The sequence below is a fragment of the Bemisia tabaci genome, chromosome 10 (assembly GCF_918797505.1).
Source record: "Bemisia tabaci chromosome 10, PGI_BMITA_v3".
Taxonomy (NCBI): domain Eukaryota; kingdom Metazoa; phylum Arthropoda; class Insecta; order Hemiptera; family Aleyrodidae; genus Bemisia; species Bemisia tabaci.
In genome coordinates this window covers 17,396,220-17,419,247 of record NC_092802.1, presented here as the reverse complement: position 1 = coordinate 17,419,247, position 23,028 = coordinate 17,396,220, and the positions used below count along the sequence as shown (strand labels likewise).

At 40.7% G+C, this 23,028-nt stretch overlaps 1 protein-coding gene across 3 annotated transcripts in view; it reads right to left on the bottom strand.

The window, feature by feature from the left end:
* The window catches only part of LOC109033396 (alpha-1A adrenergic receptor), a 232,187-nt gene that overhangs the window by 171,459 nt on the left and 37,700 nt on the right, over positions 1–23,028 (bottom strand). For all 3 annotated transcript variants that reach the window (XM_072305496.1, XM_072305495.1, XM_019045990.2), the window contains one exon: positions 11,494–11,809. The gene's annotated coding sequence lies outside the window, so the exon portion shown is untranslated. The remainder of the gene's footprint in view (positions 1–11,493; positions 11,810–23,028) is intronic.

Sequence of the window (23,028 nt, the reverse complement as noted above, 5' to 3'; positions counted from 1 at the left end):
GAATTATTGTGTCTAAAATTAGCAAAATAATAGAAATTTTAATCTAAGTAAGAATATTTGCGTATTTGCCAAGGCATTTGGCAAAATGCCTGACTAGACTATTTACCTGCGACATATATATATTAATCATTAGCAATAGAGAAGGACAGGTAGAATAATATATACATAAAAGAATATAGTTAGTAATATTTAAGTGCTGTACATACAAAACATTAAATCGTTTATTTAATTTAATTATTTTTTAATTATTCAATAATTTTATTATGTAAACCCTTTTACCTCCGTGCTAAGGAAGAACGCCATATGAGAATTCGAGAGTAGCCAAATTTCTTTCAATAAAATGTTTTTTAATGAGGGAGGTTGTTAATATATTTCCTTGAGATTTTTCGGAGCTTTCGATCAAAACACAAACATATGAGCGTTTAAAGTTTCCGAATTTTGTCCGACTCTCCTCTTGACTCGATCCGCTGAGCGCCGCCCCCGCGAATCGCCCCTGCGCGACGGAGATGAGAGCGAGCATTAAGGACGTAGACACTCGTAAATTCGGCAGTTAAACGCAGGGTCCATCGGGATGACGTGACGTCAAGGTCCGGCCCGACCCCCCCCCCCTCCCAGCCCCACCCCCGCCCAAATTGCATTCTTCGGGATCGTCAAGCGTCCCAAGATCGTCGCTTCTCCGATGTAAGGGCGTATCTGTATTTTCACATAAGCCCCAGAAATTATGGAGATAAATGAACGACAGGGCTCACGAGGAAATGAAAATAAGCCCTTGCTGGAGAGGAGCGATGAGATCACCGCGCAGCCTGACCACTCCGCACCTAATGTTCCATCATTGACTCGTATCTTCGTTTCCTGACTTAGCTCTTAGCCTGAGTTCACCCTTATCTATCTGTAGATCGAAGAGCTGAATGCTGGCAAGCAGCCCAAATGCGCGGGTGGTTTTTTTCTCCTTAAAAAAAAAGTTTACCTAATTTTTTTCGTAGCAACTAGAATTAAGAAAAAAACCCCGCTGGAAGCTTTAATGAGCCCTCTTACTGCCGTGCTAGGGAAGAACGCCGTATGAGCATTCGAGAGTTGCCAAATTTCTTTCAATCAAATGTTTATTATTGAGGGAGGCTATGAATATTTTTCTTTACATTTTTAGGAATTTTAGATCAAAATACAAACAAAATTCTCTGGAAAATTGGAAGAAAAATATTCATAAGTTTACCAGGGAATTCGTGTTTTATCAAAGCAACTTTGGCAACGCCTGAAGGTACGTGCGGCGTTTTTCCTTAGCACGGCAGTTTAGTCGTGCGTCATGGAGTTCAACTAGTCGTTCCCCTCATTACAGAACGTAAATACATTTCGATGTTGCCAAATTGCTCCTCGCTAAGATTGCATTTCTACCAGGAGAATATTATGGATATTTCTAACTGAAAATTTTACCGATTCTCCTCCTGATCTCATGCAATAGTCAGAAATGTTTTGGACAAAAATTGTCTCTGCTCCCCCCACCCTCCCCAGAGCAGCAATCGGAGAAACAATATTTCACAAACGGACCATCCCTGGTAAAAATTGGCAGTAGAATCTGTGTTCCAAAATACCATAGACCTACAGCCGGCTGTAAGATTTCCAATAGCTTCTATAGCCGGCAACACAATTTCTTATAGCCTTTTATAGCCAATGATGATTAAGCAACAGCCTGGCGACTGAGTGTATGCTAAACGTTACTAAATACGGATACTAGGACTTAGTGAATTTTTGGACTACCGCTCTCTTTTTGGGCCGCAGTATCTTGATTTAATTTGCGAGGAAAGCTCCGTACTTTTAAAGGATGCCTGCCGTTCCTAATATGTTGGAGCGCCTTCAATTTCGTATGATACTGTGCAATACCTCTGGTGTGAAATAGTTGCTTCAAGCGCCGCGGGCGGGCAGCCAGCGCTGAACGGGCATTGGCGCCTACAAACCTAACAGGGATACTTCACGCACTGCGCAATGCGTGAAGTATCCCTGTTAGGTTTGTAGGCGCCAGTGCGTCGCCGCTCCGCTTTGTGTTAGGCTCTAATATTTAATCTCGCGGAGTCAGCGTTTTTCAACTCATGACTTTCAAATGTTTGCACACTCTGTATGGATTATTCTCATTTTAATTGATGAAAAAAAATATGTAGTAAAGGAAAATATAATGTGCGTTTTGTAAATATTGAGGTGATTCCGTACAAACTTAAGGATTTACAAATCACAAGAATTTCTACACAATTTCTTATAGCCTTTTATAGCCGATGGCGAAAAAGCAACATCCAGACGATATAGTGTAAAGCCCGGCGATAGGAACTATAGCCCGTCTGTATAATTTTTTATCGCTTCGTGTAGCCCGGCCGTATTATTTTTTCCACTTTCTACAGCCAGCTATATGATTTTCTATCGCCCTCTTCAGTCGGCTAAAAGAACTCCTATGGTATTTTGAAACGCAGCTCCTATCGCCAATTTTTACCAGGGATAACTTAATAACTGGTTTTCTCTTTGATATTGATACAACTTATATTTCCGCGGCTGCTCAGCTGCTACTTTCAGCCTCCGCTCGTAGAATCAAGTCAAAATCCATGAAGGATAAGGACCAGCTTCTTCCCGAAAATTGAAAATTGTGAAAAATGACGTTAACGATGAAGTCGTAACCAGCCACACACCCCTCCCCCTTCTTCCTGCATTTTTGCGACCTCGAGTCTGAGAGTTCTGCGAAAACTAGCGAGCTTTTTTTGTTAAATAAAAATAATAACCTTTATCGTAGGGGAAACATGTTCTCGACAGGTTTCCACTCACGGTATTTTGTAAGTAAAATATTTGAGACGCCATGAGAGCGATGTATTCTATCGATTCAAATTGTGAATTCAAAAGTTTCCCTGTCATTGTGAAATCATTGATGGTGCTCTGTTTCATCGCACTTCTTTCCTTGCAACGAGGACAATTTAGGTCGTGAAATAATTGCCCTTGAAGTTCCCTCTCAGTAAAAGTAGGCTCCTTTAAGGTGAGACTAAGTAATACTGCCGATATTAGAATTTTGCCAAAAATCTCCCGATTCAATATTTCATAAGAAAAAAAGTACGGATTTTTTTACCTTGAAATTTCAGATAAACTAAGTTGAGTAGGAGATACGCAATTTCTCAAAGATAAAATTGACAAGTTTTTCAAAAAAATTGTATTTGCACAAGGAGGTAAAAGCTCGATGTGCCTAATTGTCTCTCACAATCAATTATCTTAACAACGAACGAAGTAAAACATTTTAGAATTTCTGTAGATTTCCTTTGGATTTGGAAGAAAATAACACACAGAACTACTATTTAAATGCTATTGTAGTGTATTGTTCGGTTTCCTGCAGAGAGGGAAGTAGGCAACGTCAAAGGCACAGTCAGAATGATTCTGATTAAATCCGTTCAGTCTATTCCTACTTCCTACTTGCTTTTGATTTATTTTGACCTAGATATAATTGTTATTTAGACCTAACTATTTTATAAAAATATTAATTTGTGAAATTAAAGATAACTTTGAATGAGTTTTTAGATTATTAAAATCATAATCCTCTTAATAGCTGTAGTTATTATTTTATTAACAATAACAAATATAATTATTTTAAAAAAGAATATTTTTATAATTGAGTGAAAAATCATATCAATATAAAGAAGATATAAATCTGTTTTTTTTTTTTTTTTTTTTTTTTTTTTTTTTTTTTTTTTTATACTAGATAGTAAATCTTCTATGTTTATTTTGATGGTAATAATAGTCACAACTACAATCTTGAATTTTGATTCTAGGGTCTGTAATTTTTTTAACTTCAAGGGTTAATGTTTATAAACTGAAGTTAACAAATTTTATCTAATATTAGTTTCCAGTTATCTTACTTTGTTACAACTTGTCTAAAAATATTTAAGAATGACGGGCGATTTGTACATAGTCTACATCATATCTGAAGTGTTGATCAAAACAGACCGAGGGTTTGCGTTTAGGAAAACCAGCAAAAGTCAGGAAAAGTCCTCCAGATTCCGCTAACACGCCATAGACTGAATTATTGACGCAGCAACCCTTCGCAGGTGCATGGAGAATGTGAGCGTTGGACCGTTTATCCTCGAGAAAGCCTAATTGCCGAATGTGTGCGAGCTCTGAAAACCGTGCTATACAAACGAAATCAGGGCTCATGGGTTGTCGGTGGTTGGGCACTTTCATGAATAAACGTTCCGATCGAGATGACTGCGGCTCATCCGAATATTTATTTCTTCTCACGCAGCGCTCAGCGCTGAAGAAGACAGCTCGAAATATATTACTGAGCTGGAAGTAATTTGCAGATTTACAGTGGCAGGGCCGGAAGAGGAGATGAATCTATGGGCTACCCCCCGCTTACGTTTTTCTTTCGTTGAAGCTTGGAGATAGGTCCTTACGAGAATTATATTTCATTTCAACCTGCACTCATAAAATGAGTTATATGTGGACTACATTTTGCCATGAGGAACCTCCATTTCTAGCTCATTTTAGAAATAACATACGCCATTGGATGCCCTATGCAGAAAGGTGCTTTTGTGGAAGAGCCAGAGATACATTACGACTCTATGTACTCTATGGTCGAGACCCGTCCTAAGTCTATTTAAGTACGGTGGAAGGACCGACAAAATTCGGCCCCAGGACTTAAACTTGATTTAAGAACGGCGTGTGCCGCGGCGTCGTTGGGAAATACGCCTTGATACAACTATTCGTGCTTTATGGATGTCTGGGTTGCATGTCACAGAGTTGAAGGCGTTTTACTTTTGTCGGTTCGCTCATTACAACTCATCTAGTGGCGAGCAAATGCAACTACTTGAGTGATAACAACAACAACCACCAACAACAACAGCAACAACAACAGTAAAGCGCCTTCAACTTTATGACATACAGCCCGGACATCCATGAAGCGCGAAAAGTTGCATCAAGACATTTTTTTCAACGTTGCACCGTTCCTGAATCGAGATATTTCTGTTCCTATTTGTCCCAAGGGAGCATGCCATTCCATGATGTTACGATGATTCGTCCGCGTGTAAATCACTCATCCAGCTGTTCAGCCAAAATTTACGCATGTTATTTTATTAATTACAGGAAATTACAATGATAGCAAAGTTGTGCACGGTAGAATGGAGCTCCCTCATAAAAGTAAGTCAACTTCATATCATCATCACCTGCAATATCTTGTAATGGACCACTAGACAAGGTACGAATTTAAGCAATCTGATACATGTTTCTTAACCAGAATTTCACATAAAACACGATTCGCGCGACGAATATTACTGAAATCAACTTCTAACAACGATATGGACGATTTTATTTCAAATTGGTTACAAGGAATTTGAACTGCCCGCTCACAAGAAACTCAAAGCTCTACATGAGTCAAATCGTGCACTACAACGGTTTCAGCAAGCTTCTCAATCGAGCAATGTTCATTTCCCACCATGTGTTGTTCAAACTATAAACAACTTGCTATACCTGAGCCAAAGCGTCAAGTAGAGGTTGCCAGATTTTTATATTGCAGAGACTGTCATGATAAACATTTAGCGCGCGATGTGAATCACGTACATCATTGAGTTTTCATGAGCGGATGGTTTGAATTCACGCATCAAGAATCATTAAATATCTTCGTAAGGAGTTGATTTCGGTAATTTTCGTTCTGCGCGTCGTATTCTACATGAAATTTTGGTCAAGAAACGTGTATCAGAATGCTGAACTTCGTGCCTTGTCTAGTGGACCATTTATAATTTAAATAAGTAATGCAAATGTGTGTGTGTGTGTGTGTGTGTACAGTGGCAAAATAACTTGATTGCCCCACCTTTTTTGCGAGGGTACTTTAAAGCGGGTCTATCTGCAGCATATAGCTAAAATATTCGAGGCGTTCCACCTCAGTCTAGACTGGCAGCGCAACGCGCACACGCGTTTAATGACACTCGGGAGACCAAGATGTTACCATGAAGCGCTGCGGAAGTCATAAAAAATGAATTACGAGCAGGAATATAATATTACACGGCACCGAGGGGACTTAAAGGACTAAAACGCGTTGACTCCAACCGGGATATAATCCACCTCAACACTTCGTGCGGCATTACACCTGAGGTTTTATTAAATCTAGACTTATATTTGTCAGCATGGTTTTAACGGGGACTCTCCAAAAAAAATGTGACGCTCCAAATTCGTAGAGAGTCATTAGCCGCCTATGTAATGTCACCCGCAGTTGGCACAAAAAAAGGGATGGTAACCACACTGCCGTGCTACGGAAGAAACGCCGCACGGTGGATCGAGTCAACAGGAGGGATCGGACACAATTTGGAAACTTTAAGAGCTTATAACTCCGTCATACAAGATTTTGAGGTTCTGAAAGTGGTACCATTGGCTTCTTTGTGAAATTTACCTACAGAAACACCCCTTGAAATTGGAAATGTGACAAAATAAACAGCAAAATTTGCAGCTTCAGTTGAGAATTTCATATACGACCTCTCTAATGGAGAATTTGCATGCAAATTTTTTATTGCGTTATCTGAAAGTGCTTAAAGTGCTGATTTCACAGTATTTTTTATAATTTTTTTCTGATTGGGGAAATAGTATAAAAATAGATTTAAAAATGAGAAAATGCACCGCCTAGTGACGTCATCTGGCGGCATTTCCCATTTAAACGCACGTGTTTTAGCAGATTATATCATTTCGTCATATCTTCACCAGTAATTGTTCATTTCATGAACTAAGGGTATCCTCGCGTTCAGTTCACTCAGTAGTTTCCACTGAAACACGAAATTCATCAAATTTCAGACACCTGCAAATTCTCTATTGACTCGATCCACTGTGCGCCGTATGGCCCTTCAGGCGTTGCCAAATTTCCTTGGACAAATCCTTGATTTTCAAGAAAATCTGTGAATATTTTTCTTCCAATTTCTCAGGTAATTTTGCTTGTGATTTGATCTAAAAAGTCTGAAAATTTCAAGGGAAGATATCGACCATTTCCCACAAGAATAAACATTTTATCGGAGAAAATTTGGCAACGCTCGAATGTTCGTTTGGCGTTTTTCCCTTAGCACAACAGCACAAGTAACGAGAACGACTCGTTGGATGAGTGTTAGGTGAGAATCAAATTTCGCAAATCTACTCTTCGAGGGGAGAGGGTTTCTCTTGAAACTAGGCAGACTTCTCATGTAATAATGCGACCAATGTAGCATTAGGTTAAGAACGAACGGTTGTCCGCCAACATAGTTACTAGTTCCTAATGATATCATTAAACCTACGCTTGCATCAGTAGAGATTCAACTACAGATACCTCGGGAGATTCAGCTGTCATCAGAAAAGATCCGACCGATATCAGAGAGGTTCTTTACCTAAATCGGGCAATTTAATTTTTTACATGGAAACGGTTGGGCGGATTTTTGTGCAAATTTCTATGAATTTTCTCCATTATTCAAAGCAAATTCCTTAAAATTTTCAAAGGAATCCGCACAGGCGTTCTCTCGTAAAAAATCAAATTCCCCTGTTAAATTTAGCAATAGCTAATGTGGCTTGGTTCCTTTCTGTTTAACGCGATCCAATTGTTTCTACAGACATTTCTTAAAAATCAAAATAAAGCGTTTTCACAACTAATTTGTTTTTTCACTGAAAAAAAAAAAAATTATGGTAACATCTACTATCAGTATACTTGATTTCTTACACAGTGAAGCTATTTAGTGGAAATAACCAGAATTATAGTGGTATTCGCCAGAACTCTAGTGACACTTACTATGATATGGTAAATGCTACCAAAGAGTCTGGTTTTTATTACCATACTCGGATCACTGTGTCGATTATGGTAAAATCTACTATACTGTTTTTTCAGTGTTGGTGTGCTATAAGGAGCTGCTCCCGAAAGTTTCCGTGCCCATAACTCAAATCCCTTAAAAACGGCGGTAGGTCCGTTAAATTCGATGGGACTCATCCCTTGGAATCCCTCACGGGTCGACTAAAAACACCTCAAAACGTTTGAGACGTGATGAGAGCACGCACTTATCCGTCGCTTTTTTGACGTAATTGCATAACCACATTCAGTGATGAACCCTACAGTCTTAATGATACCTTCCGTTCCAGGGCTCAAGTGAAAATTGATATACGTCAGGGGGGCGACGTATCGAGCGGGGACCGCACGTCCGGACGCGAGAAGAATCGGCCGGGCGTTTGATTTGAAATTAAAGCGGGAAATTATTCATGAGCCGAGGGAAAAGATGACTGGAGATCCGTCATTGCTGCCAGATCGTGCTGAAATTTTAGCACTATTATGCCGTGCTAAGGAAGAACGCCGTATGAACATTCGAGAGTTGCCTAATTTCTCCGGGTAAAACATGAATTTCTTAGGAAAGTTATGCATATTTGGACCGAGTTTAGGAGAAAGGAACCAAGCCACATGAGCAATTGCCAAGTTTAACTGGGCAATTATTTTTTTTACGAGAGAGCGTTCGTTGATTTCTTTGAAAATTTAAAGGAATTTGCTTCGTACCATGGAGAATTTTCACTGAAATTTGCACGAAAATCCGCACAACCGTTTTCATGTAAAAAATTATATTGCCCAATTAAATTTGGCAATAGCTGATGTGGCTTGGTTCCTTTCTGTTTAACGCGGTTCATTTTTCCGTGACATTTTCAGATGTTTTGGATTAAATTGCGAACAAAATTATCTAAAAAAAATGACAATTTTTCCAGTAAATTCGCTTTTAGGAGATCCAGCAACGTCTAAAGGTTCATACGGCGATTTTTCTCAGCACGGCAGTGTTCCCCCATTTAAACCGATGTAGAATATTTCAGTTGAATGGCACAACCTGGCAACTTTGAGATCCATTGCTGGAACGACTCGCTTCCGGACGTGGGGGATGCTTATCAAAAACAACGGATCTACATTGGATTCCTCTAAGAGTTGAGTGTTTTTTTTTTTTTTAGTGCGACACTTGGCTCGGTGTTTTGGGGCTGGGGATGGCAACCCGGGGTGGGTGCTTAAACGTCCCCGAGACTTAAGATCAGAGTCCTGAGAGGTGTTCGGCGGGGATGCTCATCCTCGAGTCCCGTTATTCCCTTTTATGCACCATAAATCGTCCCTCCTCGCGCGTATAAGGGCGTATCGCGATTCTCGCATGAGCCCCAGGAAGCATGGCTTTACATATAAAACAGGGCTCACGCGGAGATTCAGATACGCGGAGGAGCGACGAAATCCCCACTATCATTCAGTGACGTGGCGTGAATTGCGATGTATCGATTGTTATTCCATTTAAACATATGGTAAAGAATTGATTATTAAGGTTTTCGCTGCGAGCGCCCTGTTTATCATCCTTTTCCATAGGTTTAAAAGACAAAACAATCGATATATCGCAAAGCACGCAACGCAACTGTTATTATCATTCCACGAGCCCCCTGTACTGCCGTACTACGGAGGAACGCCACATGAGCCTTCAAACGTTGCCAAATCTCCTTCGGGAAATCTCGAATTTTTCGGAATATTTGTAAACTTTTGTACTCCCATTTTTTGAAGAATTTTGTTACTGATTTGATCGAAAGTTTCTGTAAAGTGTAAGGAAAAATATGCATAACTGTCTTCAGAAATTTGTATTCTCTGAGAGGCAATTTGGCAACATTCGAATGCTCGTATGACATTTTTCGTTAGCACGGTAGTGCTACCGTTCTAAGGAGCTACCGTGCTAAGGAAAAACGCAATTAAGCCAGCGAATTTCATGTACTACAAGCACGCGCCAATAAGAAGTTCCTAAGTAATTAAGAGCTCCATTGCCGGAGATTTCCATCGGAGGGATCCCGCATATTAGCAACATGTCCTTACTCCATTCAAACCTACGGAAATTTTTCAATGGAGATGTTGCATCTGTGAAGAATTTTCGATTTGACTGTTAATTCTTACGTACAAGTTTGCGAGAAACACAATGGTGCCATACTGGTTTTCTCTGAAATCGACTCCCAAGCTCAAAAAAAGCTCTCAATTTGAGGCCAAAATGGCCGGGGATATCCCACGCTATCCTGGGAGTACTCCTCTACATCAAGACAAACTCCCCATGCAAAGATAGGGAGCAAATACATTGACAGGGCTGCCACTTTATTTGGGGACTCCAAAATTGAAAACACGGCAACCCTGCTAATGTATTTGCTCCCTATCTTTGCATGGAGAGTTTGTCTTGATGTAGAGGTGGACTCTCAGGGTAGCTTGGGATATCCCATCTATTTTGGCCTCAACTTGAGAGCTTTTTTGAGCTTGGGGGTTGATTTCAGAGAAAACCAGTGGCACCATCGTGTTTCTCGCGAACTTTTACTTTGAAATCAACAGTCAAATCGCAAATCCCTCACACATGCAACCTCTCCATTCTCGGAGAGGCCAGGGCCAGGTGCTCCGACAAGAATCGATTACTTAGCATAGCTGTAAATGAGGGGAATCCGGTGTTGCCAAATTGCTGGATCCGCTTCTGGAGATTTCTGACTACGTTCAAGACATGCATTGGCGGATCCAGCAATTTGGCAACACCCGATTTCCTCCATTTAAACTATCGAAATGTATCGATTTTTTTTTTTGGGGGGGGGGCCAGGTGCTCCGACAAGAATCGATTATACAGCATAGGTTAAAATGGAGGAAATTCGGTGTTGCCAAACTGCTAGATCCGCTTCTGAAGACATACATACATATAAGTCGCTTTACAGCACTCCCTCGCGCTCTACGACTCCTAACCTCCACTGCTCTCTTTCAAACCACAAATCTTGGGGGATTGAGCACCTTAACATTTCCGCTTCAATCCCTTCCCTCCAACCTTTCATTGGGCGCCCTCCGCGTCTTCTCCCAGGAGGAACCCAGTCAAGGACCTTCTTCGGCAACCTGTCTCCTGCCATTCTCTGGACATGACCATACCAAATGAGTTGTTTAGTCATAATGTCATGCACGATGGTCTGCTTGGCATCCATGATTTCCCGTACCGTCTCATTCCTGACGCGATCCTTTCTGGAAATACCAGCGGATCTACGCGAGAAGTCCATCTCTGTTGTCTCTAAAACCTCCCGGGTCCGCTGTTTCATCGGCCATACTTCACACCCGTAGGTTACTATGCTCTTGACAATCGCGTTGTAGATCCTTCTTTTGTTCTCTTTGAAGATCCTTTGGTCCCAAAGGACTCCATTTAACATAGCGATTGCCCTCCTACCCTGCATATTCCTCTTCTTGATGGCCTGGTCCTATCTTCCATCCTGGGTTAGAAACACTCCTAAATATTTGTAAATATCGCAGCTTCCAATTTGCCGCCCATCCTCTAATTCTATACTTTGCTGATTCCCGCCAACGGTCAACTTCTCGGTTTTGGTGACATTCACCTCGAGGCCCCATTTCCGATACTCAGCCACCAACTTTCGAGTCATGTACTCAGCATCATCCTGATCTTGGGCGATAAGTACTTGGTCATCAGCAAAGCATAACGTGTAAAGACCTGCAAGACATACGGATGATAATAAACTGACCTGCGTAGATCTCCCTGGCGGCGGAGAAGGGTAGGACGGTGACCCCGAGGAGGAGGTCAGCGACGGCGAGGTTGGCGATGAGGGCGTGGGTGGGCGAGCGGAGCTGGGAGCTGGGGACGATGGCCAGGATGATGAGGAGGTTGCCGAGGACGGTGAGGGCCACGATGGAGCCGAAGAAGGCCGTCTGGAGGAGGAGCAGCGTCGAGCCGCCCTCCCACCCGCCCGCGACGCGACGCCGACGCCTCGCCCGACGCCGACGTGCAGTTGCACACCGCGCTCCCGTTCATCCCCGCAGGACACCGCACTCGTCCATAAGCTGAAACATATTTTCAAACGCACATGATTAGCCTCAACAAGCCAATGTATCATCTAGTCTCACAAGGGGAACTTCCCAACAGGGGCGTAGCTAGGAAATTTCTCTGGGGGGGGGGGGGGGGGCATGGGACCACCTCTCGTGGTGAAGAGAGCGGGGGGGGGGGGGTGAGGAATGGAGGATCCCGTATTTCCCCCCCCAGGACCCCCCTAGCTACGCCCATGCTTCCCAAGCTACTAGGTTAATCCTACACTAAAAAAAAAAATTCTCGGGGTTTTTACCAAGGTCCGTTGGTACCTTTATCATCTCTCACTTTTTATCAATTATTGGTAATTTTACCGAGACAGACTGGTAAGCTTACCTAAAAACCGGTATTTTTACTGTTTTTTTCAGGTAAGAATACCAATTTTATTAGTAATCAATTCCCGGTAACTTTGCCATTTCTTCTCGGTAATTCTACCACAATCGATAAAAAATATTGGCGTTTTTACCAAGGTCCAGTAAAATTGCCGAGAAAGCTCAATAATTTTACCGAGATTTCTCGGTAAAATTACCGATTCCATTAATGGTAATTTTACCAAGAAAAAACTGGGATCAAATAGAACCCTGAATTCTTGGTAATTTTACCCTTTTCTTAGTAAATACACCGAGATTTTTTTTTCAGTGTAGTCTACGAAACAAACCCTAAAAGCTCCATGATCTAACCTCAATATTACCGACATGTCCGTACTCTCCCTATATAGGTACTGTGGTAGGGAGAAACCATGAAAAGAATGAAATCATTATTGTAGAAAACTACACATTGTAGAAGACATGCACTCATAAGTCGTAGTTTTTGATGAACGAGAACTCCGTTGATCCTGGACGTAGACATTCCACGTCTGGACCGATTGTATTCATTTTCGTTAATGTATGAGCTAAACTATCAAAAAAAGATTCTGTGATTAGCGCAACTGAACCGTACATAAGGGAAGCAATGATTCCTTATCGATAAGTTGAATCGATTAAGGTTTACAAAAGAGGCAACCAAATAACTCTGTGATTCCCAGAAAAACATATTAAAGCCGAAAAACTACATGGATGTTTGCGACGTACTGAAGAAATATGATGCATGTTTTTGTTAAGTTGTGTTCGGTTTTTTATCTAAATCGCGATTAAAGACAGGTTCATGGAAGGGAACAGAGTGATGTGATGCTTCTGAAAATACACAGGGAATGTTGTTGCAACGCAATTGCGAGATTTATTTCGGGAATAATAAAGTCTGCAAGCAGGGAAGACAAGTTACAAAAAAGTTTACGAAAAATATATTTATCTCCTCACTCCACTCAGACTGCTTTTAGGCATTGGTGTCGGAAAAGTTGTTCTGTTTTGGACTTTCTAAGAGCTAACATCCCAATTGTCCTGGCCTAAGTCTTCAAAGAGCATTCTCATCAAGAAGGAATTCCATTGAACTTTAACCGATATGTTCCTGTTCAAGTGCTAATAACTCAGCTGCATACTCATCGGAGGGAAATCTCTCTTAACTTTTATTAATATTTTTTCAAGTATTCTGAAGATTCTCCTTGACCATTTCCGTCTCATAATTCATTTCTGAATCACAGAGAGACTTTTTTAATTAAAAAGCGAGGGAAAGGAAGAGTAACTGTCGATATTCTTCGAAAAAGTGCTTCGCGTCACATTGCCCTCGCGTTCGGAGCAGTTTTTCACAGCAAAATAATTCAAGGAAAACGGAATTGACTCGAAGGAAGCATTAAGCTTTACGCACCCAGTTTTTTTGCTAATAATTTTTGAGATTGACTAAAAAATATTCTCCGTACAGAAATAGTAGTATATGGATCGCATTCAGCGAGAAGGAATCAGCGCGATTACCGTGTTATAAAAATGCTGCTTCTTCATAACTATCCACAAAATATCTTAGAATAGCAAAACCATTTTGTTTCCTACCAAAAACTATTAATTTTAAAGGAAAATAATCAGGCAAATTTTAATACTGTACATATTGTCACCTTCCAGGCAAAGTATCACAAGCGCCATGCGACGTTTACAAATTTCCGCCGCCATTTTATTTTTTTACAGAGAAATTGTTCAACAAAGCTGTCCAAAAATTTCACTGAATTTTCTTTGTGCTGCCGATAAAATTTAGTGAATTTTCCAAACAGATTCAACCAACAATTTCTCAGTAAAGAAATAAAATGGCGGTGGAAATTTTTAAACGTCGCATGGCGCTTGTGATACTTTGCCTGGAAGGTGACGATATAATAGGTATTATTGAAAGAAAAGAAGAAGTTGCACGATTTTGAAAACACTGTCATCGCGCTGGTTCAATTTTGCTAAATGCAATCCATATTTGAGCATTTATACCTTGCTTTGTCCACAAATATTACCTTGTAGTAAAAGTATGTCAGGCCTTGCAACTCCACAGTTCTGATGCTAGTATGTAATAGGTTTGTCGCATCAAAAAGATACAGCCAACCACATGATAGACTTTTGAAACCACCTTTTCGCCTCCCTTTCCCCAGATCTTAAATGAATCGAGCGTCATGCGCCGGGAACTGCAAAGGCATTGATTTTTCACTGAAATTGCAGTTAGGACGTTTCAGCGTAAAGAAAAATAATTGAAAATGTCGGACCAAACCAGAGATCTGTCGGTTAGAGGTTAAAAGCCGATTAAAAGCCGTAATTTTAGGAAATACATGTAATTGTTTTCCAGTTGTAAACGTGTTCAACTCGCGTGTCGTCTGCATTCGCTGCTTCATTGTTCTACATTCCCTTCTCTGCATTGGTCTCTCAATATTTAGCTCTCTGGGTTTTCTTTTTCTTCCTTTATCTTTTTTTTTTTTCTTTTTTCTTTCGTTTTTTCGGGTCCTTTTTATTTCCTCAGCACTTTAGTAGCAGATCATGAGCAACTTTGTCACATGTCACGATTGTCACAGCCACTTAGCTATGCCTGTGCTTTGATTTAGGGTAATTGAATTATCGCTCAGGTTTCGTATCAACGTTTGAGCCTTGCTACTAATATAATTTATGTTTTCTGAGGTAACTTGCATCATTTGGACCACATTTTGCAATTTGGAACTATAAATTCTAGCCCGGTTTAAAAACAACGTATGTGCCATTAGTGTCCCTGTGCACATAAAGGTTTTTCCAGAAGAGCCAAAATTTATAATTCCAAATTGCAAAATGCAGTCCATTTGTTTCTTCCATCCCAATGCCATATGGTCTTATTTGAGGAGGCTTTTCGCTCGATAAATCTTCCTATGTTTTAAGGATGTTCTCTGACTTTCCTGTTAGACCGATTATTTGCTCCGTAAGACATATTTTTGGTGTGCGGTGCTTAGAGACTTTCTGTACCAATCAAAATTGATCATGTGCCTGCAGTCTTGGCTTATTCAGAGCTCTATCTTCCCATCGAATATTTCATCTAGACATATCCATTGGGATTTTTGGAAATTAAAACGCCTCTTAAAATGCAGGTTGAAGGGATAACTGTTCGGTTAACAGTGTTGACATCGTTACGTTGTGGGGCAACGGGACAGTTGTTGAAGTTGTAAGTCTACCTTAGCCGGCCAGGTTGGCCTAGTGGTCAGCGCGTCTGACTCTAGGTCAATAGGTCCCGGGTTCGAATCCCGGTGGTGGCGTCTAATTTTCACGGAATTGACGAGTAGATCTGCTGAAACAGATTCTCCTCGGCCCTAATCCCTGAAAATTAGAAAAGCCTGGAGCATGGAGCCTGATGTCTACGGACACTAAAACAATGTCTAAAGTTGGCTGAAGGTGCAATAGACACGAAGCCATTAAACCAGCAGAAAAAAAAAAAAAAAAAAAAAAAAAAGTCTACCTTATAAATTGTCCAGTAGGTCAAGAGCCTCACGAGGATGTTCCTGTTTGGAAAATCTAGTTGCATACCTTCAGTTAAAATATTTAAATGAGAGCTTTAGCATTCTATTATTTTCGGCTACAGAAAAGAGACAAGTTTCGGCTGGTTTCAATTCAACATACCTGTGAGTACTTAAAAAGATAATTAGTTTGTTCAGCACTGTTTTCCTCCGTTTTCACTCAATTTTTTACCATCCTTACCCGATCAAGGGTCTAAAAGAATAGAGGAAATTTAAAGAATAAAACAGTATCAACGATCATAAAAATGGTACCACACGAGATATTGCTTGGATTAAAAAATGGAGCACCATTCACAATGCTTTTCTTCGTTGTTTCACTTTCACGAGAATTAATACGATTACTTTAACCTCAGAACTACGACTTAAGCACCTAAATGAATGAAACTTATTTTTCCAGAGTGAGTGGCTAAATAATTATTTAAGGATTGTTAACTTCAAGTTGCCGATTGGTACATACATTAAAGGCAATCATTGGGACTAGACAGAAAGGAGGTGAAATTTCCCGGAAGCTTTCTATGGCCCGCGGGGCATTCCCAAGTTTTCGAGAATCATACGAAGGATATTTGCCGATCAGAATGATTCAGCTCTACGAGTTCAAGGTCCGCCCTTAAAACAATCCCTTCCAGCGGACCGATTATTGAAACTGATAGATAAAGCGATAGACAAAGACGACAAAAGGGATTTGGAGGGATCCTATTGGTGGAAACGGGTTGTTGCAATGGACAAAGGAGATAGGTAATCGACTAAGTAACGGCAACCCACGAGAAACCCGACAGTTAGTCTATCATTTTCCCCCTTAGTCGATGAGAACCACCCATTTAAACCAATAGAATTGCTTTATACTTCCTATGTCATCTTTCTCTATAGCTTTGTCTATCAGTTTCAATAATCGCCCCGCTGGGAATGAAAATAATGTTTATGCCCAAAAAATGTTACAGATACTCCCATCCTAGACTAACAGATTAGAGCTTGAAATCTCCGTTTAGAGGGCTAAAGATTGTCCGAAGCAGGTACCTACAGCTTTAACTGCATCAGAATGAAGTTCCAAGTGCTCTTTTACGTACTATTCGTACGGATTGTTGGTAAAAGCGAAGCGTTCCATCACCCTCAAAATGATAGAACAGGGACCACGGTCTTACCTGCTTTAAACGCGTGCAAGATACTGATTACGTTGTCAAAGCAAGATTTATTTTACGTTCTGAGTCTGAATATAGACTTCCCAGTTCACTCTTTTATACGGAGCTTACATGAGACCGGCATCAGCACAATTCACATTACCCAACATCATTGGTTAAAACACTCTGTGATAGGATATCAACCTAAAAACTTTATTTTCCTCCTTAACGATTTGGATGAAATTCTGAATTTGATTTTAGACTCCGTCTCACAGTCGACTCTCAACTTCGATGGAATCCGCCGGAATCAAATTACCAGCAGTATTCCCTCCTTGAAAAAACTGAATCGCTACTGCGTCAGGGGCGTTGAAGAGGTCACTAATGCTAAGATGGTCAATATGAATGAAACTTGTGATTTTGAGTGGCAGATTAGCTCCTCGGAGCTCGCTGGAGATTCAGTTCCAAGCGATCCTACCTTAGAGTTGACGGCTGGTCTTACGCCAAACCATGTTTGGAATTCTCTCAACTACATCGTTTTCATGCTTCCTAAGGGTGCTGGGAAAGGGGATGGCGTGACTGAAGCTCAAGAAAACATCGATGAGCGCAATTTATTGTTCTCCTTCAAATTCTTTTGGCGCTTTTTCAGAGGTCTACGCGCAGTAATTTGCGTGGAGTACAGATGCTTTAAATATGACCCATTTTTAGAATTAATCTTGCAGGTGGACATTACTGATGAAAATTATTCTATTCCCATTGTTCCAAGTCACACACATGGGCGCCGGTTCTCGGTTGGGTTTGTTCACAAGTCTGAGATACCTCTTCATGCTAACAACCCGATATCTGCATTAAGTAATATCATATCTGAGGTCACATCTACACTGGAAAATCAAGTAGATATTGAATTGGTCGATATCGGGGGCAGTTCTGTGCTCGACTTTGTGGGTCCTGATGAATCTTATTATAAATTGGTCTTGATGTACGATATAGACTTGCTTATCTTCCGCGATGGAATTTCCACAGGCGAAACAGACTTCACGAAATTCGACTTTTCTGCGGCGGTTCAATCTTGTTCCCACTGTTTTGCCACTCCACACAGTAATTTCGTACCCCAATATCTTCTGCCGTTCAAATGCTTTTCAGTATCAGTCTGGTTGGCCACAACCGTAGGAGTTTTGGCTCTCTATTTTGTGTTTTACGCGTTTCATTACTCTCAATGGACACTCTTCAGACAACTCTACTCGGAGGAAGTTCAACGGGCTTTTCAGAACACCTCGGTGTTTTTCATCTTGTATTCATACTTCCTTGTTGGATGTCCGTCCAGACTCCTCCTCGGAACATTCGTAACCGGAAAGATCATTTTTACAATTACATCCTTCTTTGTGCTGATCATCGTCACATTGTATCAAAGCAAAATGACAGAGCTGCTATCAATGTTTATAAGGTACCCTGACATTGATAGTTTAGAGGATTTAGGTAGTTCAGATTTTCCCATTCAAACGCGAAACTTGAACCAATCGATGGGACTCCTCCATGATCATCGAGCTCTAAAAAATAAATTAAGTGAGAGTTACACGTTTTATTGCGATTGGTTGGCAGATATTTACATGCAGGAAAATATAAATCGGACTAGCAATTTGCCGATTGATACTTTTTTCAGAAAAACAAATGAGATAAAATTGAAGATGGACTTAATCATGGAGGAGGAAGCAATTGAAGTTACCGCTACTTCTTTGCGCCGAGATTTTCCGGGAAACTTTCAGGTGAAGGGACCCTTTGATGGGAAAACGACCGAATTTCACATGGTCAAGGAATGTCTCCTCACCTATCTCGTGACATTTCGTCTCCTTAAAACCTCCATCCGTAAGGACCTCTTTTTGAAGAGAATCAATGCCTTTATAGAAACTGGCATTGCCGCAAGCTTAATGGGCGACCCTGTGCAAGTAATGAGGGAAAATACCATAAACCTTATCATTCTTGAAGGTCAGGACGACACCGAAGCTAAGCCTTTGCAGATGCAAAACTTGCAACCGGCATTCTTGAGTCTTGTTATTGGCTGGATTCTGAGTGCCGTCACTTTTGCGATGGAACTCGCTATCGACGTTTGCCCAACGACCTCCAGCAAATTAGTGAGGCGCGTTGAAAAATTAATAAGACCTTCAAGTTTATGGGCATAATCAAGACCTAAGGCTGTTTACATGCTTTCGGAATTCCAAAGAAGTGGAAGGATTCTTGAATTACTGCTAGTCATAAGGAGGGTAGTAAACAAAATCGCGACAACAACAGAGGTATATCGGTCACAGGAACCTTGAGTAAAGTCTACAGTAAAATCCTCGAGGCAAAGCCCAATGAGTCATGGAGAACAAATCAAGGAAAAAATCAGGTCAGGACTAACGAATAGATAGTTACCTAAGAGGTTGGAGGGGAAAATAAGGGAGCAAGAGTGGAGGGTAGTGCTTTGAAAAGAATCATCCTAAGTTTACGTTGTTAGTTGTTAAGAATTCGTTGATGAGAGGTTGTTTTTTTAACTCAGATAATTTTTAACAAGGTCAAATGTGCCACGCGTCGTTTTCTGCTTAGACGATCTAGTTGTACACGATTAGTTTGAAATTTTTGGCGAGTGCTTGCAATTTCCAACCTCATCGGTTATAGACAATATGACATGTAGAACTCTGTTCCTCAATGTTGATGGAGTATATTATCTGTGAGTAACATGAAAATAATTATTTTATTATCTCCCATTTTTTTCTTTTCCCTTTAATGTTTCATAATTCCTACTTAGTTAAGGGTCGGAAACAGTAAATGGAAATGGAAAGTTTTCAACATCCTGGAGAGAGTATCCAAAGATTATGATGGTTCAGCTTTGGAACCGCTCGGTAAGACCTTATGACAAATCCTTCAAGCCGATAATAATAATAATGATCTAAATTAAAAAAACAGCCACAGCCATCATTCACGGATGTGTATGTATCAGCCGCTCTTACGGCGCGCTAGGGCGCTCTGCGACGCCTACTCTCTACAGGAATCTGTCATGGTGGAGATCCTCCCGAAGCTGGTATCTCTCCATCTCTTCATGGATGCTCTCTACCCACCGTTTGGCTGGACGCTCTCTCCGTCATCATTCACGGATGCTACCTTAAATTTACTGTTTGAAGGTCTTAGGGATGCCAAAAGCATGTGAAACTTGAGTTTCGTAAAAATGAACCTTAGCGTACTCCTTTGCGTACTCACTGTATGGGGTGGTGGCAAAAACAAAGTATTTGGGTTGCATCACGGTAAGGAGACGGAGTTGAAATTCTTACCGGCCCTGAACGTGTGCAAGATAATGGTCGACTTATCAAAGAGAAAGTTATTTTATGTTCTGAGTCTGAATATCGACTTCCCGATACACTCTTTTATTCGGAGCTTACACGAGACTGGCATCAGCACAATTCACATTACCCAACATCATTGGTTAAAACACTCTGTGATCGGATATCAACCTAAGAACTTTATTTTCCTCCTCAACGATTTGGATGAAATTCTGAGTTTGATTTTAGACTCCGTCTCACAGTCGGCTCCCAACTTTGATGGGATCCACCAGAATCAAATTACCAACAATATTTCATCATTCGGAAAATTAAACAGATATTGCGTTAGAGGCGTTGAAGGCAACACTAAGATGATCGATACGAACGCAACTTGTGATTTTGAGTGGCAAACTAGCTCCTCGGAACTTGCTGGAGATTCAGTTCCAAGCGATCCTACATTAGAGTTGACCGCCGGTCTTACTCCAAACAATGTTTGGAATTCTCTCAACTACATCGTTTTCATGCTTCCTAAGGGTGCTGGGAAGACAGATAGCATGACTATAGATCAAGGAAACATCGATGAGCGCAATTTAGTGTTCTCCTTCAAATTCTTTTGGCGCTTTTTCAGAGGTCTACGTACGGTAATTTGTATAGAATACAGATGCTTCAATTACGATCCGTTTTTAGATTTGATCCTGCAGACGGATACGACTGATGGAAATAATTCCACTCCTATTCTTCCAAGGCACTCATATGGACGCAAGTTCACAATTGGGTTTGTCCACAAGACTGAGATGTCTCTTGACAGCGACAAGTTGATTACAGGGTTAAGCAACGTCATTTACGAAGTCGTTGACACACTGAAAATTGAAGTAGATTATGAAGTGATCGAAATTGGACGGCATTTTGAAGCTGAAAATATTGGCGACGATGAATACAAGATGTACTTGATGTACAATATAGACTTGCTTATCTTCCGCGATGGAATTTCCACAGGCGAAACAGACTTCACGAAATTCGACTTTTCTGCGGCGGTTCAATCTTGTTCCCACTGTTTCGCCACTCCACGCAGTAATTTCGTACCCCAATATCTTCTACCGTTCAAATGCTTTTCAGTATCAGTCTGGTTGGCCACAACCGTAGGAGTTTTGGCTCTCTACTTTGTGTTTTACGCGTTTCATTACTCTCAATGGACACTCTTCAGACAACTCTACTCGGAGGAAGTTCAACGGGCTTTTCAGAACACCTCGGTGTTTTTCATCTTGTATTCATACTTCCTTGTTGGATGTCCGTCCAGACTCCTCCTCGGAACATTCGTAACCGGAAAGATCATTTTTACAATTACATCCTTCTTTGTGCTGATCATCGTCACATTGTATCAAAGCAAAATGACAGAGCTGCTATCAATGTTTGTAAGGTACCCTGATATCGATAGCTTAGAAGATTTAAGTAATTCAAATTTGCTCATTCAAACCCGTGACTTAAACCAATCGATGGGACTCCTCCAAGATTATGCTGCTTTACGAAATAAATTAAGTGAGAGTTACAAGTTTTATTTTGTCTGGTCAGAACACTTCGAAAATAATTGGGAACAGTACGGTAATAATCTGACCGTGGGGTCGCAGCTTTCTAACGATCAAGATGAAAGGACTGATTCCTTTTTAAGAGAGGCAAAAGAAATTAAATCAAATATGCAATCAATTATGGCGTCGGATGCGATTGAAGTTGCTGTTTCTTCTTTGCGCCAAGATTTTCAGGGAAATTTCCTGCTAAGAGGGGAATACACCGCGGGCAGTACTGAATTTCATTTAGTCAAAGAATGTCTTATGACCTACCTCCTGACATTGCGTTTCCTCAAAACCTCCACCATCTGGATGAACCTCTTTTTGAAGAGAGTTAATGCTCTTGTGGAATCCGGCATTGTTGGCTGTTTAATGAACGCTCCGGCTGTAAGAGGCGTAAAGATAGAAAATGACATAAGCACTGTCACTCTGGAGGTTCAGGAAAACTCCGAAGCCAAACCTTTGATGATGCAAAACTTGCAACCAGCATTCTTAGGTCTTGTTACAGGCTGGACTGTGAGCTTCGTCGTGTTTGCAATTGAACTCGCGGTGGACGTTTGCCGAAATACCTCCAGTAAATTTATGAGGTGGGCTGAAAAATGGATACGACCCCCAAGTTTGTGGGCATGATCTATCTTCAGGAATTCTCAACTACGGACTGTCTGTAGTTACTCCAATTAATCTTTAAAAAAGTGCAAGTGCATGCTACTTCCTGCTTCTCTAATGTTAGAGCAAAATGAGAATGGGAAAATAAGTGTACGTGTATGGCAGCACTGTTTCAGAAATCTTCTGTTCTTAAAGATATTGTAGATTTCCAATCGCATATCATTTTGGCGAAAGGAAAATTGTCATCTTTTTGTTCAGAATTCCGATTTTTCTTTGAAAATTTTGCACTTAAATGTCAAAAGTATGCTTCCTAAAGGGGGGAACAACCAATCAGAGAGCGACTTCTCAAAATAGGCTAAGGGTAACTCTACATGTTATGCATAGATACCTAATTGTTTGCAGTGTTGAGGACCGGCAATGTTGTAATAAACGCAGAAAAATGTAATCGCTGATTTAACAATTTTGTAGTTAAAAAACGTTGTAGACTTACTTCAATGTACATTTTACAATTTTAAAATGCTAATTTTACCACGCCCGTAGTTGGATTAGCATTCCACTATTGTAAAATGTACGTTTGAAACATGTCCGTCACTTTTTTTTAACAGTTTAATTCCTTGATCAGCAATCCATTTTTTTCCTTGCACTTCAAAATTCAAGCATTTTTCGGAAAATTGACAATGACGCGATAAAATTCACTTCATCAGTACAATAGGCTACGGCAGAATCAGGTTCAGAAGCAACATAAACGAGCTACAT